At 44.8% G+C, this 25,234-nt stretch overlaps 1 protein-coding gene across 7 annotated transcripts in view; it reads left to right on the top strand.

The window, feature by feature from the left end:
* Window positions 1-25,234, top strand: part of PTPRT (protein tyrosine phosphatase receptor type T) — a 1,115,914-nt gene that overhangs the window by 326,953 nt on the left and 763,727 nt on the right. The gene's annotated exons all lie outside the window — the stretch shown is intronic.

Below are 25,234 nucleotides of genomic sequence, written 5' to 3'. Positions count from 1 at the left end.
TGTGTGTTCTTGGCATTCTGGCCTCAGACACTCCCCAGCTTGGTGTGTGCCGGTGATTCCAACATTTTGAATTCTCCCCTAGACATTTCTTGGGAACTTAGACCCAGCTGCCATGTCTCCTTGGCTACCTCTGGGACACAGGGTTTGTTAGGATGCCACTGAACTGGAGGCAAAGACAAAGCTCAGAGATGTCCAGGGGAGGATGTGGCTTCACTGACTTGAGTTTGGCTCCGAGGTGGGGGGCACTGGAGAGCTCTGGGCAGTTACTATGAAGGGCATAAACTGTATGACTTTCTCTTGAGGGTTGATACAAGGCATAATAGAGTTGGGCTGTGGTACAAAATTGTGCATTTCAGAACTGCTAGGATCTTACCTAGAGTGAGAGACGTGAGCACAAACAGCTGCACATGCCCACTGGAAGGGCAACACGAAACAACCTTTATGTGTGTTGCCCAATCATGTTTTTTAATAATGGTGACATTACTCTCAAAAGTGTTCTGCTTTAGATGATAGAATCACTCATGCCATTGGGAACGCCAAGAGTCCAAGACATCTCTACTAAACTTATCAGATCTGCTCTATTCCGTGTGGCCATCTTTGACATTGGTCAAATAAGTGCAGCTGTTCTTGTGTGTGCACGGGTATGCGTGTGCACGGGTATGTGTGTGCACATGCTCACACATGTTCTTTCTGCTCACTTTTAGTCCTCCTGACACCCGGCAGGGTCTTGTAGGCTCTCCACATTCTACATCCGCAAAACACCTACATCTCTTGATCCGCTCATTCCCCCTTCCCCACCTCCTCACTCTCCAGTGTTTCTTGTCTTGGAAGAGGCCCCTTCTCTCGCTGCGGCACTGACTCAGAAGCCCTCTCATTCATTCCCTCTCACCCCCTTTTCTGCCATTTTGCCTCTTGTCTCTAATTCCCTCCGTCTCTCTCATGGCTTCCGGGGAACACACAACCCTCAGTTCTCTCCTGGGTAACTGGAAAACTTTCTAAAAGCTCTTTGACTTACCGTTTTGACTTCAATCCTTTCTGCAAACACAAGCCACAGAGATTATTCTAGAACATGAGCACGCTCATGTCACCACCTTCCCTCCTTGTTTGTACTCAGCTTCTTCTTTGGGCCCTTCCCAGGCTGCCCATTGGTCTGAGAGGGAAGACCAGGGTTCTCCTGAGGCTGCCAAGGCCCAAACTGTGCTACCGTCTACACCTTTGGGCTCCTCATCTCTGTCTCCCCACTGTGCTCACTTTGTCTGCTTCTGTCAGTTGCCAGAATGTTCTGACTCTCTCCTGCCTCAGGAGTGCATGTGAGTTTGGCACTCTGCAGGGAGCCCTTCTGCCGCCCACTCTCCACGCATGTCTGGCTGGGGTCTACTCTCTGTCACGCAGCAGGTGCATGTCCTCAGCCACACCCGTCACAGCCGCTGTGACTCGTCCCGTGTACGTTTACCTCCCAGAAGTTTCCTGGGAACAGGGACCGTGCCAGTCTTGCTGGCGGACTATGTTCAGAGCCTCATGTGGTGAATTGTTCACAGTGTGTATTAAGTAGAGTTTTGTCATATGGGTGTGTGGGTAGATGGGCAAATAGTCTTTATTAGGGGTGTGTGTGTGTGTTTGTTTTGCTTTGCTTTTTTTTTTCCTGAGACAGAGTCCCACTCTGTCACCCTGGGTAGAGTGCCATGCCATCATATCTCATAGCAACTTCAAACTCTTGGGCTCAAGCAATCCTCCTGCCTCACCTTCCCGAGTGACTGGGACTACAGGCATATATGATCATGCCTGGCTAGTTTTTCTATTTTTAGTAGAGATGGGGTCTCACTCTTGCTCAGGTTGGTCTTGAACTCCTGAGCTCCAGTGAGCCACCTGCCTTGGATTCCCAGACTGCTGGGATTACAGGTGTGAACCAGTGTGCCCAGCAGAGGGGTGTGTGTGCGTGTGTGTGTGTATGTTTAAAATGAAGGAATGGATGACAAACATTAAACTCCTTTGGTTCCTCTACTAACTGATCATACATTTTCATCTTTGCTACCATCCTTCCCATTTCTCAGCATACAAAACCAAGGTTCCAAGATGCGGAGTGAAACTGCTGCTTCCCCCCGAACTACTCTACCCCCACACCCAAGACACGACTTTTGCTTCTAATCTTAATTTTCTCAGCCCTCATTAGAGCAGAATGTCATTTCATAAATATTGGATCATGCTAATACAGTCTTCTGGGCTTTTCTAAATAGAAGCATTTGATAATGATCAGTGAAATTACTCTGTCATGATGCGCCTGCGGATTTCGGTGGCTCTGTGCGCTTCTTAGGCAGGGAGGCATGAAAGTGAATTTGGATTAGGCGAAACTGTTTGTTCTTCTCACCAGCAAAGGCTGAAACCTTATTTTTCCTTCTGTAAAGCCAGTGGCTCTCCCCTTCTTGGACACATAGCCTGAGTCTGTCTATTCAGTTGTTCCACAGCCCTTTTCTGATCCTTGCCTGTGTGACAAGCTCTGTGCTAGCCTTGATCTGGGTGGATAAGTCTGTATCATCAAGGTTCTTGACCCCTTGGGTGGCTCCCTTGGCACATGGCATAAAGTCTGAATGCCTACAAGGTTCTGCATAATCCAGTGTCATCGAGCTCTTTTTCTTCTCTCTCAAAATGCTCCAGACATACTGGGCATCTTTGGTCCATTGGGAATGTTGGGAAGAGTTTCCTCCTGCCTCAGGCCCTTTGCACATGCTGTTTTCTCTCACTAGCATTGTCTTCATTTGGCCAAATTTTCCAGTCTTGGTTCATGGGACTCCTGCCTGGAGCATCTTCTCTTAACTGAAGGAAGACTCCCTTGTTCCCTCGTGACAAGCCTCATTTGCTTTCAGAGTCCTCATCACAGATACTACAGGAGGTCTGCACCCTCCAGCCTTATGCTCCAGCTGCATGCCCCTGGAGCCTCAATGCCTCTTCCTCAGTTTCCTCCTGGTTAACTTGGACCCAGCGTGAGAGTGAATGGAGAAGTTGAGGATGTCTGCATGAGTCTGACCTGTCAGCACAGCCCAGGGCTGTCCATGTTGGGTTTTCTAAACATTTTCCGGTTTTACAATCTCTCGGACTGTAAGCCTAAGTTGGCCTTAGCTCCTGCCCTGCCTTCAAGCTGGCTGATTCCCAGAAGCTGCTTTATAAAGGAACATTGCCCTGCAGGTGGTCTGCTGGGGGTCCTGACAGGCCAGAGGGGCTTTTCAGTACCCACAATACATGGTTGCCCTGAGGGCACGGGCTCAGCTCTGAGAATTAAATGCTGCACAACCTCTGGCCGACTCTTTTCCTCATCCCTCTCCACGCAGAAAGCTCTCAGCCTGCCTAGCATTCTAGGCTTTAGGCATGGTTTCCCCACCTTATCCTTACTGGGGCTGTCGCAGAGAAGGAGGGGGTTGCTATACCCACAAACCCTCTCTCTGGGCCTCTGTTCTGTCCATGGACCTGACTGCAGCTCCCCCAGTTCCTAGCCCTGCCCTCCCCCTCCTTGGCACGGGTTTCAACAAGGCAAGTTTGAGGTGCAGCTCAGGGCCTGGCAGGGGGCCTTTGGGGGCTGAAGGAAGACGCACATATTGTAGGTGTCCTTTTGAAAGGGCTGAAGCCACGGTAATGGGGCTTGAGTGGATTCTTTCTATTTCCCTCCTTCTAATGCTTGTAGGGCATTCCTTTAAACATCAGGAGTAAACTAGGGTTGACTCTCAGGCTGCAGTCCCAGGAGCACGAGAAATCCGCCCTTGTTTCTCTTGAATCCATTTGCAGTCGTGATTTCTAATGACTACTAGGGAGTCAAGACGTTAAATTACAGGCATTACTGGGGTACCCCTCCCCTGGGGTCCTGTGAGTGTACGGGGACTAGAGCAGGCCGTTGTTTCCTCTGCGAAGCCCATTGTTGCATTTCCTGAGGTCCCTTCTGCTCCCCTGGTTCACTGCTTTCTCCCAGGCTGGGAGCCCAGGGCCACCACCCCGCATCCCTTCTGGGGCCTGCCCCTCCTCAGGTACTGCCACTGAGCAGTGAGGCACAGCAGGGCCATCCCGCCCCCGTTCCTGGAGCTCTCAGAGGCACACGCACCTCTCAGCTCAGCCCTTTTCAGACCCAGAGCACATTCTCCATTTCAAGTTTAGACTTCACAAAAACCAAGGAGGAAGGAAGGGAGCCATGACCTCCAGCGGTGTCTTCTCTCTGTCCCGCTATCCTTTCTAGGGGAGGGACATACAAAGAGCCTTGTGGGTTTCCTGATAACGAGCAGCAGCTGGGAGAATGCCCACACAGACTGGATCGCGTCAGCCAGGTGGCCCCCAGGACAGCTCTGGGGTCTTCTTTCACACCTCGGGGGCCTTGCGGCTGGGTCCTACCTTGCTCTAATTGCTGATGTTTCTAGAGAGAGGGTTGTGGTCTTCCTTTGTAGTTTGAATGGTGTCCCCTCCAAAAGATAAAGTCCTAACTGCTGATACCAGCGAACGTGATCTTAGCTGGAAATCAATCTGGTATTTGTACATATAATCAAATTAAGATGCAGTCACACTGGTCATACTGGACTGTAACCCAATATGACTGGGGAGGCAAAGAGATGCCCAGGGACACAGGGAAGGAGGCTGCATGAAGGTGGAGGCAGAGACTGGAGTGACACCCAGCTGCAAGTCAAGGAGAGTTCTGGATGCAGAAGTTAGGGGAGGCGGGGAAGGGTCTTCTCTAAAGCCTTTGGAGTAACATGGCCCTGTCGGCACCGTGCCACATCATGGCTTGTTCTCTTAATCATCCAGCTTGTGATGTAATTGTGAACAGCAGCTCTAGGAAGCTAAAACCAGGTCCCATCAGTGCCCCGACCCAGTATGTTTCCACATGAGAATTACACAAGGATGCCATAAGTAGAAGGACATTTGCTTTCCTCCGAGGGATCTGCCACCTCCTGTATGTCGACTCCACCCCAAAATTGGGGTGAGTACTTTCCCACAGGACATCTCATCTATGGTGCCACTGTCCCATGAGTTCAGAGATTCTGTCACCTCTTTATTTTTGAGAAAACTGAGTCCTGGAGAAGGAAAGTGACTTGTCCAAGGTCATGTGAGTTTTAGGTGGCAGAGGAGCCAGGCTTGAATTCCAGGCTAGAGAAATATTAATATATATCATACACGTGGTGCTGTCATTGACTAAACATCTTTTAAAATTATTTCCATTTGCAGTCATGATTTATAATGGCAAAGATAATGTGTATTCATTGCAGAGAAGATTCACCATAGAGATGGCTATAAAGAACAAGTGAGAGTCATACGTTCACACAAACTCACATAAAAATCTATTTTTCTATTTAATGCTATTTTTCAGCATTTTCCCCTGTCATTAAAAATTCCTCAAAAGCATGTTTTCTAAAGGCTTCGCAGTTTCCCGTTGCAATGACGATCCCACGATTTATTTAACCACCCTGTATTGTTGCGTATTTAAGTTCCTCCCAGCTACTCACTCCTAAACCACACTGTGGTGAGTGTTCTTGTACCCACATCTCTGCTCATCTCCAACAGGAGTTCTCCAATTTGAATTCATTTGTATAAATTTCTGTATTCCCTTATGCACCCCAAACGGAATTGTTGTGTATTATCTTTGAAATCTGGAGGAAGAATATCATTACACGTCAAACATGTAATCCTGGAAATTTGCCCTTGAATTGATGGTTGGGAAGATGCCTTGGAGCCCTTAACACAAGTCAGGAGGTGGTGATGGCCCCCTGATTGCACCCCAGTTTAGCTCTTAGCTTAGGTAAAGGATGGGGGCTTTCTACGCTTTAGCAGGAATTGTGTTTGAAATATTGTTAAAGAGAAGAGTCCGTGCACTGGCCAGTCAAGGTGAGCACGTGGACATCAGCTGTCAAAAGCAGCGTGGGGTTTCCCGGGGTTATTGGATGAATTGCAAGGCTGGCCATGGTTTGTATACAGATAGTTCTATCTTCTGTTCTTATAGATGGGGACAGTATTTTATTTTGGTCTCTAACCATAAATGTTTGGTCTGTAAATGTTTGGTCAATGAACTGCTCTTATTAATAATTGAACTTTCTCATGATACAACCCTAGGATCTATCTCTAGCCTTGGTTTCCCTCTCCCATATCCTCTTCCCTTCCCCGTTTTTTTTCTTTTTTTGAGACAGAGCCTCAAGCTGTCGCCCTGGGTAGAGAGCTGTGGCATCACAGCTCACAGCAACATCCAACTCCTGGGCTCAAGTGATTCTCCTGCCTCCGTCTTCCAAGTAGCTGGGACTATAGGTGCCCGCCACAAGGCCCGGCTATTTTTTGGTTGCAGCCGTCATTGTTGTTTGTGGACCCGGGCTGGATTTGAACCCGCCAGCTCAGGTGTATGTGGCTGGCACCTTAGCCACTTGAGCCACAGGCGCCAAGCCTCCTTCCCCTTCTTTGTAATCACAAGAGAGAGTTCTTCATGTTCATTTGGGAGACTCCAAGCTCCAATCCTATTCCTTGATTTTGAGGGGAATCTTGGTGGAATGCAGCACCTGGTGCACGTGGCTGGTCAGGTGGGCTGGACCCAGTCAGCTGGACTGGGGAAGATGAGGCAGAAGCCAGCGGCTTGCGATTTGGGGTGTCGGGGGTAGTGCTGGTGTCTGACAGTTGTGTTTACACTGAAAGGCGTTGCTGGAATTCTGCTTGTTGGTCTGAAAGAACTGCCTTCTTTCAGCTTGCTCTTCAAGTCTGATCCTCCAGTTTCCTGTTCATAAAGAGTTTTTTGACGTTATTCCAACACATGCCTGTTTTTGAGAAAGATAGTCCTGGTTGATGTCTCTTGTTTCTGTCACAAACTCTGAAGGCCTCAGCGTTATGCCTTATACTCACTCACCCCTCTGACAGGGCACACCTCCTGCTCCCCTTCCTACGTCACCACCCTGTACAGATGCCACCTCCTCCAGGAGGCCCTCCCTGACTTTCCTCCGAGCACTCACCTTTCTTCCATGTGGCTGTGTTTGCCCCACACTGTCTCTGATTCTCCATGAAGGCTGAGATGGTCTGGGGCATGGGCTGCCTCTCATTGCTGAATTCCTTGTGCCCTGCCTGGGCCCCGAAGCAAGGAAGGTGGTCAAAATGTAGACTACATTCTTGTTGGGGTTATCAGTGTTGGGAAAGTCAGAAGAAAATGATTTCAGGAAAGCCCCAGAGAGGCTCCTGCTTGTTGGCATTTTCATGGCACCTGTGGCATCTGTAGTTTTTGTATCTTGAGTACCAACTCTCAGCTTGATGTGGCTGTGGTCAGGGTGAACCACTGGGTCCCAGGCCCTGGCTGTCTTGGTTCTTCTGCTTAAAGCTGATCCTAGGATCCTTGGGGCAAATAAAAGTTCATGGGGGATTACTCCTCCCCTCTGAAGCCTGGCATGCTGTCACAAAGGTGTGGAGCTGCTTGTGAAGTGTGAGGCTCTCCAGGGACAAATGGGATGCATCCCCAACTGACCCCCTGGTCGTTTAAGGGTTACATTACTATGACTTGGAATGACAAGCCTTTAACTATTTTTGATCACTTGTGAAATTCTTTTTTTTTTCTTTTTTGAGACAGAGTTTTACTATGCTGCCCTCAGTAGAGTACCGTGGCGTCACAGCTCACAGCAACCTCAAAATCTTGGGCTTAAGTGATTCTATTGCCTTAGTTTCCCAAGTAGCTGGGACTACAGGCACCTGCCACAATGCCCAGCTATTTTATTTTTGTTGTTGTTGTAGTTGTCGTTGTCAGACCCAGGCCAAGTTCAAACCTGCCAACCTTGGTGCATGTGGCTGGTGCCATAGACACTGAGCTACAGGTGCTGAGCCCACTTGTAATATTCTTATGAATTGGTTTAAAACTATAAACTCTTATGTTCCCGTCTAACCACTATTGAGTTAATACATTTTTGTCTCCTTTAATCATAAGATATTACATATTCATTCATGAAAATAATGTTTATATATGTTACCTCTCTCCGCCCCCATTTCAGTTCAACTAAATATCACTATTAACATATGGACGTGTAGTGAAAGAGAATGAGAGGGGGGAGAGAGAAAGAGAGGGAGAAAAGTAAAGGGAGGAGGGGGAGGATGAGAGGGGAGGGGGACAAAGAAAGAATATGTGTAAGTGGTGACAGTGACCGAGAAGCCATGTTTGTCTAAACCTGTTGCTTATTATGTGACCGGTACTAGCCTGAGCACTTGAAATGTAGTAATTTTGTTTAATACTCACCACAGTCCTCTGATGTATGTAGATATCATCGATTGCATTTTACAGATAAGAAAAGTCAGGCACAGAAAGCTTCACTGATTTGCCCAAGGTCATAGTTAGCATGTGGTTGAGCCAAAACTTGCCTTTAGGAAATCTGGCACAACTGATGAACAGCTTCACAGACGCATCTCCTAAGACCCAGGCAGTGAACAGGGTCATGGTTCCGAATGGTTTGATCATGGATCTCTTTCATACCATTCTACTCAGGCCTCATTTTCAACTTCCAAGGCTACATGGTTTTCTATTGGATCCATGTACCATGGTTTATTTAAATAACACTGAGAAATGGCAGAGGGAGAAGAAAAAACAAAAGCCAAAATGTATCCCATATGCCCAAATAAAAGACAAGATCTTTCTCTCTAAACAGCTCTCAGAAAAGTTCTTACAAAGGATCTCCTATCATGGGATGGTTTCTCGAGTACGTAGAGCTGTCAAATTAATTGAGGAAACTACATTAGCCTGCAGTGACCCCAGTCACCGCCAGTTTGGGATGTTTACAGAGATCACAGAATTGGTAGGAAGAAAAAGCAAGGAAATTTAACATGGGTTTAGTAATTATTCTGCAGGGTATGAGCAAATAATTGTGAGTGTTGTTGGTTGTTGTAAAGTGTCCTAAAAATGGCTTTGAAAAGCAACGGAGGATCTTTGGGGAGATCAGAATACACAGAGAAAAGGGTACAGATGTCTGTCCTAATGTCTACATGGATGCATCCTTGATGCTCACCTTTCTACGACATCATACCTAGATTCAAAAAGTATTGTATTCAAAATGGTGAAATTGGAAGGAAGCGTGTTGCAGACTGGTGTCATTCAACTTGAAAGGCGGTTCTTCTGAAACAGACACTGGTGCAGTTGAAGACTTTGAATAAAGGAGTTTTGTAGCCTGGAAATGAACAATCTATTTTTGTAACCTAACACGTGTCTACCACTTACTGGGCAGTGTTCGAAGGGCTTTACATGTTTTTAACTCATTTAATACTTCCACAATGCTGTGAGCTGGATATTATCATTACCTCTTTTTGCAGACATAGAAAACTGAGGCCCAGAATGTTAAATCACTTGCTCAAAAATTAGTGGTAAATGGAGGAGCTGAGATTTGAATCCAGGCTCCAGACTCTCTGCCCAGAATCACTACCTATTTTTGAATTGATGTATTATTTTCTGAAACATGTGATTTCAAATAGGTATGTGTAATAAAATCGTATATTAGATACTTTAAGTAGACATTTGGCTAATTCATTCATTCATTTATACACCCAGATTTTACATAGTATCAAAGTTGCCTGAAAACTTTTTTGTGGGGTCTTCTCCTGGGAATGCGGAACGAGTGTTGTACTTTTAATCATCGAGGCTGCTCCTATCAGTTTATTGAACTGAGTCCACTGGTGTCCAGCGGACTTAATGAGCCCCCATGTTGTTCAGAGGAAATTCTTTAGAAGGAAGCATCTCAAATGCAGTCATGCGTCAGAGGCCCACTTAACAGGACCACAAAGACTTCCCTTGGGACTCCTCGGTTTCCTGCTGCTTCAACATCGGCCATTCCCGGGACAGCCCGAGAGGAAGACGTCCCTGAGAACTTCCTGATCTCAGCAATGCTGGGAAACAATTTCACAAACTGTTCAACTGATTGGGAGGCTGCTCCAGGGCCTAGAGCCCTTCCAAATGAACACTTCGTTCCTGAACGTGTGGCTTGTATTTAATGAGGAGATAGGTTTTTTAAAAAATGCTTTGAATGCTATAGTAATTTGAATTATAATTATGCACTCTGAGAGATTTGGTAAGAAAATTGTTTAGTATAAATATAGCAGTTTCACCTAATTTAGTGAAAATAAAATGGCTTGTGTGTCACCCTAAGAGAGTTTGACAATCTGAAAAATCTAATAACCCATTATAGTCCTGTTTGGAGATACCCTAGATGTGTGGTGTCCAGTTCGGTGGCCACTAAGCACTGAAATTTGCCTAGTCTGTAAGGGTAAAATACATGCCAGGTTTCAAAGACTTGGTATGAGTAAAAGAATGTATGGCATCTCATTAATAATTTTCATAATGATTATATATTGAAATGATTATATTTTAGGTATATTGGTGGTTACATATAATAAATTATTATTATTATTTTTATTAAATCATAGCTGTGTACATTAATGTGATCGTGGGGCACCATACACTAGTTTCATATTTAACTAATTTCTTTGTACTCTTTTAAATGTGGCTACTAGAAATTTAAAATGACATACGTGGCCCACATTTTATGTCTCTCAGCCAGTGCTGTCCTAGATTATCATATTTTTACTGCTCCAGTTGTATTCCCACCAGCAGGGATGTCTCCCTTTCATAGCACTAGCAGCAGCCAGCATTTATAAAGCACTTACTGAGTGTCAGGTGCTTTAAATGTCTTATCTCCTTGGTGGTTCATAGTAGCCCTTTGCAGCACAGGTGCCATTGTGGTTCCCATTTTACAGATGGGAAAGTTGAGGCGTGGAGAGGTAAGCAACTTGCCCTTGGTCACAGAGGTGGTAAGTGGCAGACGGGGGATTTGAACCAATGCAGCTCATACTGATGTCTTCCAGGCTTCCATATTTTTTGGCACATGGACACAACTTCTGTCTCTGCCTTGCTGTGCTGACTTGAACCTCTGGGCCTCAGTTTCCCTGCTAGGGATTGGAGCAGTCCTCAGGCCCCTCTAACTTTTTCTGGGCATGTTTCTTGTGTGTTGGGGTTTGGGGGGTTCTGTGTGGGCTGCGGGACCACAGCAGGGCTGGGTGTAGGCACTGTCTCTATTGGGAGCCCTCTTGGTTAGCCTTGCTCTCTATCACATGGCTCAGGAAACATCCCCTGTGTGTCCCAGCGCTGCCACTAACCTGAGGCTTGGAGCTGCTTCTTCCTGAGCTTCCCCCGTCTGCTTCTGTGAAACTCGTCTAAAGGGTAGGAGACGTAGCTTCCATCTTGCCTCTGCCGTTAACTTGGTCTGTGACCTTGACCCATGCGCCATCCCCTTCTGGGCCTTCTTTGACATTATATATAAAATCAGGAGTCAATCTCTTCTGACTCTAGTGTTCTTTGATTAGCAATTTATAAATCCAGAAAAGGAAGTACTTTTTAAAATATAGGAATTAAGACATTAACACATAAAACATACCAAGAGGAGGTACTTTTAAAATATAGGAATCAAGATCAGTGAAGAGTCCTGTGGTCTTAGCTCCTCCATCTGTCTGTCCGTCAGGCGTGGCAGCTGCTTCAGATTCCTCGAATCTGGGATTTGTCTTCATGAGTGCATAGAGATGGCGCACCTGAGGGACAATCTATCCCTAGAGCTCAGACTCGCACAGGAAGATAAATCTCACAGTCAGCTGAAGTCACTTACTCTGTTCTCAGGCATAGCCCACAGAGCCGCAGAGATCTCCCACATGGCCCATTAATATCACGCGTACATCTTCGACATTTATTTTTCCAGGACTAGTAATCAGGGAGACATCTGGTCATTGAGAGCAATTGCTCCTTTTTTCTAAGAAGACCTCCTACTTCTCCCCTCTTCATCCACCCAGTTTGGATACTGTGTTCACAATTTATATTTGGAAAGCAATAGTTGCTTCAGCTAACTGTTTTTAAACTTTCTTTAAATCTGCCATTTTTTTTTTCTTTTTTGAAACAAGAGTCTTGCTCTGTTGCCCCAGCTAGAGTGCAGTGCCACAGTCAACCTCAAATGCCTGGGCTCACGCCATTCTCCTGTCTTAGCCTCCCAAGTAGATAGGACTACAGGTGTGTGCCAGCAAGCTGGGCTACTTTTTTTCTATTTTCGGTAGAGACAGGGTCTTGTTCATGCTCAGGCTGGTCTTGAACTCCTGAGCTCAAGTGATCTTCCCTTCTCAGCCTCCCAGAGTGCTAGGATTATAAGCATGAGCCATGTCAATATCTTTTTTTATATTCTCTTTTTAAAATTTCAGGATATTAGGGGGGACACATGTTTTGTTTACATACATTGGTTGAGATCGAGTCAAAGTTATAAGCGTGCCCTTCCCCCAGATAGGATGCACTGTACCCGGTAGGTGTGAATAATCCAGCCCCCCTTTCCCCCACCCCAGCCTGATTTTCATTACCATTATCTTCTAAAATTGCTTCCTTTCCTAGGTGTTGTGCCCGGGGATTTTTGATTAGATTTGCCTTTTAGGACGACCAGTTGTTGGCCAGTGTGGAAGGCAGCTTGGAGCAGCAGTCTGTGGTGGGAAGGAGGCTGTTGCAGTGGACTGGGGTTGCTGATCAGATACAAAGTGAGAGGACATTAGCTCTTGGGACACGGAGGAGGGAAAGCAGCCTGGGGACATTGGCAAGCTCAATAGGACTTGTCTTGATGAACAAAGACACTGGGTTTGGATTTCAAGTCAGGCCTTGATTTTTGCAAGTTGTGTGACTCTGGACAAGTTACGTGGGCTGCCTTTCCTCATCTGTATATTATGCACATTCAATGGAGGTATGCTGGAAATGGCTGGGATGCGTGTGCAGAGCTTCAGAATACTGCTCACCTAGCAGGCAACTTGTTCCTTGGGTGTGGACGCTTACCAGACCCTGGGTCTCAGTGAGCAGGAGTACAGAAGGCCTGAAGCCGACTCACCCAGGATGTTTTCATAAAGCAGGTTCCTGGGCCCCTCCCCACATGTGGCACTGGGATGGGGCCAGGAAGCAGCAGGTGATTTTAGTGTACATTGGACTTGAGAACCACTGGGCGTCTGGAAAGCCCTGCCCTGAATCTGCAGGGTTCCCTCCCTGCATGCTGAACCCCTCCCTCCTCTGCTCTCCCCTCCCCTCCCCTCCCTCTTCCTTCCTCTTCCGTTCCACTTCAGAAACACCTGCTGAGGGGCTCCATCGCTTGCATCCCTGCGGCCCCCTCCTCTACCTGCTTCTCTTGGCCATCCTCTGGGCCTCCCCCCTTCACTCTTGCCTTTGCCTTGGGGAGGACCAGCTCAGAATTCCCTGTGCTTCTAGATGCTGCCCCACAAGAGAGCTCAATGCCGAGGCGCTGTGTAACTTGGGTTTTGCACCCTCTGCCTCAGCATAAGCTCCATCCAAGTGGGAAGCAGCTTCTCCACTCACAGCTCTGTGTCCTCAGCTTCTAGAACTGGCTGGGGCACCTGCATGTCTTTGGAGAATGCCAAGTGAGTTACGGGGATGTGCGAAGTGTTAAGCTACTTAGACATGAGTTTAAAGGAAACGGAATGTCTGAGATGGCTGGAGCACCATGCTTAGCAGGTCTCAGGAATCTAGGTGCTGCAAATCTGCTGGGTGGCCCAGAGTGGGTGGCTTAGTCTCTCTAGGCCCGGGGGCCTCATCCACACAGCAAAGAGCACTGCTGGATAAAACTCCTGGCTCCAGGAGCACGCAGGTTCTGCAGAACAGTCCTGCCATGGCACAGGGTGTTCCTTGCTGCAACCAGGGGTCACGTAGAAAGACTTCACAACCTAGGAACCAGGAAAGCCTTGAGTGTGTGTGGGAGTCGGGGGCCGGCAGGGCCTGATGGGCCAGAGAACCATCCCAAGTGTGGTTCTAACCTTTGGAAAATAAATCTCATTTTCCTTTTCTGGGTGGTAGCAATAATTAGAAGAGAGACTGCATTTAACACCCATGCTGAATGAATTAATTATCTCATTTTGACCATTTCAAGCAAAATGTCAGCTTTACAAGCTTGCTTTCTAGATGTTAGGCTAAGTTTTTAGACTTTGCAATATGGAAAATAATAACAGAAAGGTTATTTGCCCCCGTTGAAAGACCACTTTCCTGCATTTGAAGAAAACTTTAATAACCTTTGTCCTTTATTCTCTGTACCGCTGACATCAGAAAGGATAGCAGAGGCATATACCGGTTCAAGGTTCCTGGACACTGCAGCCAGAGGGGCTTGTGGGGAGGACCTTGAGCAAAGCTGTTAAGTTTGCCTGTGGCTTAGGATTTTCTTTAACCCATAAAATGAAGGTGATGTCATTGGGATGTGTAGGGATTAAGTGACATAAGACATGGGGAAACACAGAACCAAGTGCCTGGCGCAGGAGACCACGGTGGGTCTTCTCAGCCACCCCTGGGTGCCTTCCTCCTGTCCTGTCTCTGAGCTGGGACTCAGCCTGGGGCTGCCGGGTTAACTTGTGTGCTGAAGGATGACCTGAGGTCAGGACTTTGTGTTTGTTTGTGTTTAAAGATGCTATACCATTGCTTGGTGCCCATAGCACAGTGGTTACAGCACCGGCCACACACACTGAGGCTGGTGGGTTTGAACCCAGCCTGGGCATGCTAAACAACATTGAAAACTATACCAAAAAATAGCCGGGTGTTGTGGTGGGTGCCTGTAGTCCCAGCTACTTGGGAGACTGAGGCATGAGAATCGCTTAAGCCCAAGAGTTTGAGGTTGCTGTGAGCTGTGACGCCAAGGCACTTTACCAAGGGCAACAAAGTGAGACTCTGTCTCAAAAAAAAAAAAAGATACTGTATCCCTAGATGGTGGCTGTGGGCTGTGACATTGATCACCCTGACTGGCCTTCTTTGAACTCCTTAGGCCCCTTTTGCTGAGTGGATATTGGAGGTCCCTTGTCCTACATGTCTACTGAGGCTCAGCTGCAGGCCCTAGAGGGGCTAGATCTGGTCATTTTAGCCCTGGCCTGGGGTGAGAGAACCCACATGAAGGGTCTCTTTGCCACTGTCAGAAGTGGAGAGAAGAAAGCCAGACCCCGACTGGGAGAGGGGAGCCCCGAGTCTGCAGAGAAAGGGTAGGAATCAGAATGAAGGGTCATGCTGACCACAACATCCAGCCTAGAGCATCCTGGGCAGGGACTCCTGAACACCTGTCACCTCCTGCACTTTCAGACTCTGCAGGGAGTCCTGTAGAATCTGCTAGAACTCATGCTGTGCCAGAGCTGAACTTTTCCCTGCCTTGGAGAGAGCCAGAGAGGTAGGGCTAGACCCTACAGTCCCACCCAGAATAAAGAGGTGTCACGCCCAGCTATAGCAATAAGCTGGGATTGAGATCTGCAGCTTAACATAATTTGCCTGCTTGTCTCAGATCTGATAGGGCAAGACCAGCTTTTCGTGTTTCTGTGTTTCATAGATCCATATGTTAGAACCAGGGGCAGGGAGTAAGGTTAAGGGGTGGAAGTTACTTCGCCCTAAAACTTAGGAAGAGGTGATGAAGATCTCCCTACCACTGACACACCTACCACCTTAATCTTACTTAGGAAATGAGTTTAACAAATCGCCTGTAAGTTTTTAGGGCTGGATCCTGTTGACCAATTACAAACTGCTTATGAATTTATGAGCATTTGTGATGTAAAGTCTGAATATCACCATGGACTTGGCCTCTGCTTCCAAGAGGAAGAAAACATCTGTAAAAGGCGATCTCTAATCAGAAGTATAGACCTGCCCCCCCTCAATTCTAGATAGCCACAGGTGGAGGGGACCCTGAATGGCCCCTCCGGGATGGATGTGGATCCTGTCCTGAGGCTCTCCTGGGAGTCAGCATTCTGCAGTGTGGACGCAAGGAAGCAGTCTCCTTGATGGTCCCAGCTGCCATAGGTACTTCTGGTGTACACAGTGCTAAGATCGTGTCCACTTCTTTTCCATCAATGTAACTGCAAGACCACATGCTTTGCCAGAGCTCAAACGCTGCTAGGTGATATCATTGGCAAGGCACAGGGCTTCCTGTCTCAGGCATCCAGGTCTGGGCCCCAGCTCTGCTGTTCACTGGCCTGTCACCATGCATGACTGAGGACCTCTCTGAACCTCAGTCACTTTTTCTTTGAGATGGAAATGGGGAGCACATGTCTGCCTCGCCCCATTACGACAAGAAGCAGTCAAGATAGTGGATGGAACATGATTTGACCACTGAGTATCTCTACATGGGTTAGCTATTGCTACTATTATTGTGACCTTGGGCAACTGGGCCCACGCTTCCCATTGCAAATGGATGTAGTGCTCTCAGCTAAAAAGACCACCCCCTGCTTATCCACACAGCCCCTCGGAGGGCGGATTAGAACTGTTGTGGCTGTAAACCCAGCCGATATGGGCTGTAATATAGTAAATTATCACTTGTTTTGCAGTCTTGACGAGAAAAATAAATGCAATTACACTCATGAATGTTGAAAAATGAAGCAAAGCAATGCAGATCGGCACATTCGAGGTGCTTTTCCAAATGGAAAGCTGTGTACAATGAATGCTAATGGGCTCCCTCTCTCCCACGCTCTGGCATATGGTGCGAGGGGATCTTTCTGAATTAAGGGCGCAGCTTTGCCAGGCGCTTCAGCCGTGGGAGAGCAGCCCTGACCAGCCTCCTCCGTGGTAGGAGCCTCAGCAGGTGGACCCCAACTTCATCTTTTGTCTGAAGACCCACAATAGGCCCAGTTTCCTATAGCGGGTACCTGAATGGTGAGATTGTCAATGCCTCTCTGCTACAGGAACCCAGGATCTGTTCTGCAGTTCCTCTGTCATTCTGCATAGCAGGTGTTCACTGAGACCCTACTGTGTGCCAGGCATGGTGTTGGGAATAGTAGAGATGGATCGCACGTGTCCTGCCCCTCCCCCCCCCGTCAGCCTGATGGGTGCTGTCCAGCCTTGGGCTGTTCAATACAGTGGCCACTAGTGCTTGAAATGCGACCAGCCCAAATTGAGATGTGTTCTAAGTGTCAAATACACATAAGATCTTGAAGGTTTAGTCTGGAGATAGTGTAAAATAGCTTATTAATTTTTATATTGGTTAAATGTTGAAAACATTGTAATTTAGCTATATGGGGTTCAGTAAAAAACTTTAAAATTAATTCTCACCTTTTTCTTTTTATGGTTGGAGGGATGGCTGATAGAAATGTTAATACTATCCATGTGACTTGCTCTCTCGCCCTCTTGTCAGTCCTTAACCACACCAGGCTCTTTCCTTCCTCAGGGCTTTTCACTTGCTAAAGCTCCTTTCCCCCATTCGTTCTCAATTTAAATGTCACCTTCTGTGAGAAATTTTCTCTGACCATCCTTTTTGAATGTATATCTCCTGTTTTTTTTTTTTTTTTTTATAAAGACATTCTTTCTTTCTAGTCCCTATTGTGATATGTAATTATTTTAATTATGTCAGTGTTCATGTATCTGTTTTCCCCCAAAGAACATGAGGACAGAAGGTCTGCCTGTTTCATTTTGTTATAATTTTTTTAATGCTAAATCTCAGTGTCTGTCACAGCAATTGTATACCTCTCACACAGTAGGTACTCAATTTTTTTCTTACATGAAAACATGAATGATTCAATGTCACACCAATGTTACAAAGGAGAAGACTATTTTGATTGTTTTGAGATGTTGAAAAGGCATTTGAAAATATTTAATGGCAGCTCCTAATTTATCAATTGGTTAAGGAAAATGTGGGTGAGAAGCAGATGACAAATGAACAATTTAAATGGCGTCAGTCTCACAAGGCAAGATGAAGTTAGCACCATGGCCTGTAGCAGGGCCAGTGATGTCAGGTGTTGGAGAAGACAATGATGGAAACAAATACTATGAAGACAATGGGCAATGTTTTTGACCGTCACCAATGGATGATAAATCCTACTGAAATGAATGGCAAACCCACATTCGGGATGTGGATAGAAGCACGGTACCTCTTGAACGGTATCTTCACTGTATGATCCATCTCCCTCTCTAACAACAAAACCACCTAGTGCTTGTCAGTAAGTGTGGACAAAGCATAAATTCAATGTGAGTGGCACCCCAGAGCAAAAGAAGATTCAAGAGTGGCTCCCACCTTCAACAACCTGTAAGTCAAGACAGGGAAAAACAGATTAAACATGTAAAATATGGGGCTTTTCATGTAATTGCACTTTTACTGTTATTAACTAGATTAAAAATTTTTGACTGAGAAAACAAATAAATAAATACATAAATAAATAGAATTTAATGAAACAAAAGAAGGATCAGCATTAATGGAGTTAACAAGGGATGGTGAAGCACCCAGATGATAGTAACATGTGGGAGCTGTTATCACCACTGGGTCTAAAGGGCAATGAAGGGAAATGGTCTTAAATGGCTACCTGAAAGGCTGGAGAAGAGTATAACCTACCTCTGGTTTTCTGTCAGTGTGTTCTCCCAGTGCCTTCTACTGACTAAACTCAGCCAGAAGCAGAGGGTAAGAAGGCTAGAAGATGCAGACCATAGAAGGCATTCTCAGAGCCCAGGGCAAGGCAGAGACCATGTCTGAGTTGGCAGGGGAGAGTGGAGGTCGGGGAGCAGAGAATAATTGTCATTCTGAAAAGACCCAGAAAGCTATTTCCTAATGTGATCGAGCATGTCTATTCCAAACCAGCAACCATATCCTAAAAATATAAGAATGCACATGAGTGCTAAAATTATATAATGTTTATTCAGAGATTTCTAATAACAGAATGGAATATATAATTATGGGATAAAGTTATTTGCAGAAGATTTTATTATCTTCTAAAACCCCAAGGGAAATAAGTAGAAAACTATTAGAAACCAATAAAAGTCCAATGAGGTGACTAGTTAGGGAATAAATATACAAAAGTCAACAATTTTCTAAATCCTAGCAATAACCAGTTAGAAAACATAAAAGGATTCATTCTATAAAAGCAACAGAAATATCTGAGGAATTAACTTGAGAAGCAATATGCAAGGGCTTTATAAGGAAGCTATCATGAAAACTGAGAAAACAAAGAAGTAAATAGAGATGTCTCATGTTTGGATGGGAACACTTGACTTTTGAAAGATTTTCAATTTAATTTAAAATATAGAATGTGTAGTAAAATGGAGATTTATAAGCAATGTTCTAAAATGATTAGAAAGTTTGTCTGGAGATATTATTTACACTGAACATAGAATTCCCTAGTGGAATAATTAATACCTATTGTTCACTCAAAACATCTGGTATGGACTTAATCTGAAGTTATGAAAAGATTACAATGCTTTTGGCTGAGGTGCAGGGTTGCAAAGGGATCAAGAAAAAATGATAATAAAGCTTTAGTTCACAAGGGATCTAAACCTATGGTTCAAAAAAAATGGAAATATAAATAGGCACAGATCATCCAAGATGTTGAAAGAGAATAATGGACAGAGATATCTACTTCCAAGTTTTAGAAATATATACTGGGACTAACATAGTTCGACTAGCTTATACTAATCCTAGAAGAGATAGATTAATAGAACAAAATATGTCCCTAAATGGATACGTGGGTGCATGCATGTATGTTATAGATTCTTATCATTTCTAATTAATGGCATGAGTCAAGATGAAATTGAAATAACCTACCAGGGGAGGGTGATGGCCAAGTTGAGGTGGGTCCTTACTTCGTAGTGTATACCAAATATAGTCTAGATACACGTGATATACTCCAGTTAAACCTAAAAGTGGAAAACATATAAGATGTAATGTATAAGTGAATATTTAAATTATCTTTGAAAGCAGAACAGTTTTCTGATGCTATTATTAAAAGTAGAAACCATAAATAAAAATATTCATATCTTTGTCCCTATAGGCCATAAACAAGGTGACATGATTCATATCTCATATATATACAAAATATATACAATATATACAAAACAAATGACATTTAAATTATATTATGAATATGGAAAGACCTTTTACAAATCGATAAAAGAAAGACAAATGGTCCATTAGACGTGTATTCAGTGTTGGTGAGACCTTGGAGAATCCAGCAGCTGTATGTTGTTGGTATGAGTACAGATTGGTACAATATTCAGGGAGGACAAAATGAGAAGTATACATCTACGCAGAAATTTATTTTGGGGACAGTATTCCAAGGAAAGAATCAGAGGAGAATGTAATGTGGAAAATTCTGGGCATGTAAACTATGATGTGCCACTTGACCTCCAAGAGTGTCACTCCATTCATAGCAGGAGAAGATAAATTAACTTGCTTTGTGGGGTGGCTGTGACAGTCATTTGGGATGACTGGTCAGGAAAGCCTTGAAGCTATGGAACTCTGGGAAAATGCATTTATTCTTGATGACTTTTGAACTGTCAAATTTTTCCACCTCTTTCTCTCACCCCAGCCCTCTGACATTATTTTCTGGGGCACCTTTTTTGCTACTTCAGGTCATGGAAGCGTGAAAGACAGAGAGTTGCAATACTTTTCTCAAGAGCTGCTCTGAGTATGGAAGCTCATTTGGGCTCAACAAGCATTTAGTTAGTGCCAACCACATACAGTATAAGACTTGTGCTAGGTGCTAGGATGACAAAGACTCTCTCCTTCATTGTATTTTAGTTAGGTTCCCCTTAGGCTTCTGGCTTTGGCCCCTGTTTTGTCTTTGACCGGCCTCGCCTAGGAAAGGAAGAATCCTGCCAAGTCAGTTTAGCCACAGTCCCCTACTCTTGGTATCCGTCTTAGTCCATTTGGGCTGCTATAACAAAACACCATAATCTGCATTGCTTAAAACAACAGAAATTAATTTCTAATGGTTCTGGGAGATGAGAAGTCCATGATCAAGGTGCTGGAAGATCACATGTTTAGTGAGGGTCTACTTTCTTAAAATTGGAGATGTCCAGCTATGTCCTCTCATGGTGGAAGAGGCAAGGCAGCTCTCTAGGGCTTCTTTTATAAATGCACTAATATCATTTATGAGAACTCTGCTATCATGGCCTAATCATCACCCAAAAGGTCTTACTTCTTAATATCATAACCTTGGAGATTAGGATTTCAATATATGAATTTTGTAGAGACGCAAACATTTAGACCGTGGCAATGTCTGCTGACCCTGGCCTGTCTTCCATAAAAATCCTATAAGTCAATTTAGCAAGATTCTATCTTTGTCTCCTCTTGGTAATTTTCTATTTGCTCATTCTGCTCCTCAACTGTAAATTTCCAAATATTTTTGCTAAGTTTTCTTGACTCTCTCTCTCCTCTATTGCAGTCGTCTTGAATAAAGTCTTCCTGACCATTTTAACAAGTGTCAGAGTTTTTTTAACAGGTATTAGTTACTATGGCAAGTAAATCCCAGTCTGCCCTAAAGGAGGGTTAGGTCTAACTGGTAGACAGATTGACATGATCAGCTCTAGGGAAGAGGGGCACATTTATTCATTATTTCCACAACTACGTATTGAGGACCTGCGATATATCACAACTATGAACACAATACTCCAGCTCCCTGCCTTCATGCATCTCACAGTCTGATGAGACAAATTGATGATGAAAATAAACAGGAAAACTACAGAGGGGGCATGTTCCTCATCCCTGGGATTATAGAGGGAGTAGAGGTCCCAGGTAAACGGGAAAAGTTTTGCACAAGATAACATCTGAGACCTCCAGTGAGTTACAAGACTTGACTGGTCCAGACCCCTCCTAAGCACATTTTTGAGTAAGTATGACGTTGGATTGCTCTGGAGTCAGCTTATGATCTACCGTCTGTGGAGAGGAAGACGGCTGAGTTTCCAGAGGCAGCCCAGCTGAGAGGAGGCACGGACAGGGAGATTATCCTAATAGGATTTCACAAAGACCATTTAGCAGTCTCTGAGCTTGGGGGGAAAATAGTTATGAGCTGAGAGTGGGGAAATAGTCAAGAATCTGGCAACTCTGCGAAAGCTTGGTGAGAAAAGCTGACAGCCAACAGACAGAACAAGATGATGCTTGCAAAAAGGTTAAAAGAATAGACAAGAGAAAAAAAAGTATGCTGAGAGACACGGATAGAAATGGAGGCGCATTAGTGTAACTTGGAAACATGCATTAAGATAATTCCAACTCTAAAAAGGAGCAGAGTCAGGAGTTACTCATTACGGCACTTCGCATTGTCAGGGAACTCTTAGAAACAGATGTGGTCTGGGGAAAGTCAGAATTTGGATGGAAAGAAAGGATGTGTGAATATAAAACACCATAGGCAGAAACAGGATGGCTCGTCCTAACCTCTTCTTTTTAGAAATGGGGAAACTGAGGTGCCGAGAAATGGAGCAACTTATCCAAAGTCATACAACATAGTAAGTGCCAGAGCTAAGAAATTATAACCTTGTACATTGCCAGGGAGAATACCAAATGCAGCAGCTGCTGTGTAAAACAGTTGACAGTTTCCCCTAAACCCATCAGGTTACTGTGTGACTCACCAATTCTGCTCCTAAGGGATTGAAAGCAGGGACTGAGATTGGATCCAGAGTGAGTCATCTGACTACTAGTCCATTGTCTCTTATATTTCACCCCAGCTGTTGCTTCCATCTTCAATTTTTTCTCCCTCCCTTCTCCCTTTTCCCTACCAGTTTCCCCTCTCCATCTCTTCTCTTTCCTGTTTTTGTATCTATGAGAAAGTTGAGGTCTAAGTTGTAGCTTTGCCACTTCCTAAATATATGACCTTGGTTTTACTGGAGACTAGATGAGAGTCTTTCTAGCCCTAAGAGTGTGTAGATTTCTTTTGCACTTTACCAACCCGTATTCAAGGACTGTGGATCTGCCATTGATGAGGGACAGACCTGGAAGGTTATCCAGAATCTGATGCTGCTGTCCCAGGCTTGAACAGCCATCATGTTTTCTTGCCTTGTAATCGCTTATTTCATAGATTCTATCATCTTTTTGATTTTCCTGGGGTTACAAAGTGGTTGTCTATTTTTGTGTCCTGAAACATCATAAAAAAAAAAATCTTTGCATGTCAAACCTATTTTGGAGACACATGATTTTCATTGAGTCTTATGTTTTTCTCTCCTCTACTTGACCACGATATAAATGGGGGCAGTTACAGGATGGTGTTATTTGATCTAAATTCGTAATGCTGTTTGCTTTTGGTACTCTCTCAATTTATTTTGTCACAGTTTGGCTCCTGCACTTATGGGAGGGAAAACCACTGGGGATTTGCAAAAAGCCATCAAGAACTTCGTCTCTAAATTTATAGGCAATCTGATACTAGACTCTTTTCTGCTGAGTTGGCTATGGATCCTGTTTGGGGGAGGGAGGGGTGTTCCCAAAAGCTTGTATTTGCTTACCTGATTCAAAATGAGCCAACCATTCTAATGAGAGGTCTTCTGACTCATGGGATTTTGTTGTTTATTTTTCTAGGCTGTTCGTTATCTTTTCTTGGCCCCTTGGAGGCCATATATGAGATCATGGTTTCTTCCTGGTCAGCGATTCTGGTGAGGAATTTAGGAGAGAGTGCCAATCCGAAGTGGGAAAAAGAAATTCCACGTAGAATGTTCACACTTCCCAATTTTTTCAGCAACAGATTTCCAATTTGTTCCTCTTCAACTTAGGAGCTGTCATTCAGCTTTACTGTTAATTCCACATGTATGCCCCCCTCACCAGTGGATTCATTTTGGATTCTTCTTTAATTTTGACCCAGATGACATTGGAAACCTATGGCTTCAAGTTGGGGTGCTTTCTGAGTTTCAGAATTAATTGTGTATTCTTTGTTCATTTTACTTCTTTTTGTTCATTGCCGTCAACTCCAGAGATGGAAGTTCTGTGAAGTGGTACTCAAGCCACCATATTTCCTGGAATCCTTGGCATCCCTTCTGATGTAGCATGCTGTGTGATTATAAATACGCTCTCGCACAGCCAGCGTGACATGCTCTTATTGGAAAAGGTTTTCAATGACCGTATTCACAAAATGGCCTATTTAGATGTCAGGGATATTGTTGGATATGTGCTTCCATAAGAATAGAATAAGAGTAAACAAAAGGCACGGTTTTTGGGTTGCCAAAAGATATTGCAGGGCCTCCCCACTTATCCCACCTTCAAGTGTTCATGTAAAATGGTCACTGAAGATCTAAGTGGTGAACGCCTTTTAACTGGGCCACGGGATTTGGTTTTCAGAAGGTAATTTCCTTGTTTTCATGTCAAGATCTTAGTTTTATTGAAGTTGCTTCTGCTGTTGTTGGTACTGGTATAACTGATCTAATTTAATTTAATTTGCTTCCTTGCAAAGAAGGCAATCCCTTGCTCAGCTGCTGCTCAGGGCAGAGAAAGAGCACATAGGCTTGGAGATAAGCTCTGAACTTAAACAGACCTCTCCAAGCTTTATGCTAACGAGCAACGATTAGAGATTTCAGAATTTTTTTCCCAGTGATTCCTTTAACTTCCATGTTGCTGCCTAGGCAGTAAGACATCCAGGTGGGTCTCTGTCTGGGGGGGCTACGGAGAAGGGGAGGATGTGGGATCATCTGGCTATTCTGTTGCACTGTTGCAAGGTGCCATGTTGTGATGGATGGTAGTGTTAGGAAGGTTCTCCCCTGTTTACTCTGTCACTGTGTGCCTAGGGGAGCTTTGTGGCGAGAATTCTGAGAAGTAGCAGGTGAAGCAGGATTAGACAGTCCTTGACTAAACCCTGATTATACCTGACTAGTTTATTTCCTTTGTTGGGCTGTTCAAGCTAAGGCGTGGCTTTCTTAAACCATGTGTGAGTAGGATGAGTTATCCCAGGGTAGAATGCCTCGTGCTTGTATGTATTCTAAGACCAGGCAAGGTGCCTTCCAGATAGCAGGCTTGGTAAGTGTTTGCTGAAGGAAAATATGAATGAAAGGAAACAAGTAGGTACTTATGAAAAGAAAGATGAAATGTCACAATTATGTCTCCTAACAGACTCTTCTGGGGTAAGGAGCTCAAAATCATGTTGTGTAAGGGATTGCGAGCAGTGAGGTACACGGTTCCCCAGTTCTACTTCTGTGGTTTGATTTGGTGGATTGGGAAGGATTCACTGATCTTTATCTGGACATGTATGTAGCTGAGAGTAGGTGGCACAGAATCAACCCGTTTTCTGCCTAGTCCCGGGACCAGTGTACTCAGATACAAATTAACTTAGCTGTGTTTTCGGAGCCTCCCTCTCAAGGTGGTAGTGATTAAAGTCATCCTGCTGGCCCAATCCTGACATGCAGTTATTTCAAAGAAAACCAGAACTGCCATCTTCCTTCATACAAAACTGCTCGATTCAAGTCATAATGGTTAATTTTGTGTGTCAACTTGACTGGGTTAAAGGATGCCCAGATATCTGGTAGAAATTTATTTCTGGGTGTATTGGTGAGGGTATTTCT

Source organism: Nycticebus coucang, chromosome 21 (genome assembly GCF_027406575.1).
Source record: "Nycticebus coucang isolate mNycCou1 chromosome 21, mNycCou1.pri, whole genome shotgun sequence".
Taxonomy (NCBI): domain Eukaryota; kingdom Metazoa; phylum Chordata; class Mammalia; order Primates; family Lorisidae; genus Nycticebus; species Nycticebus coucang.
This window is presented reverse-complemented; position numbering and strand designations above follow the sequence as displayed.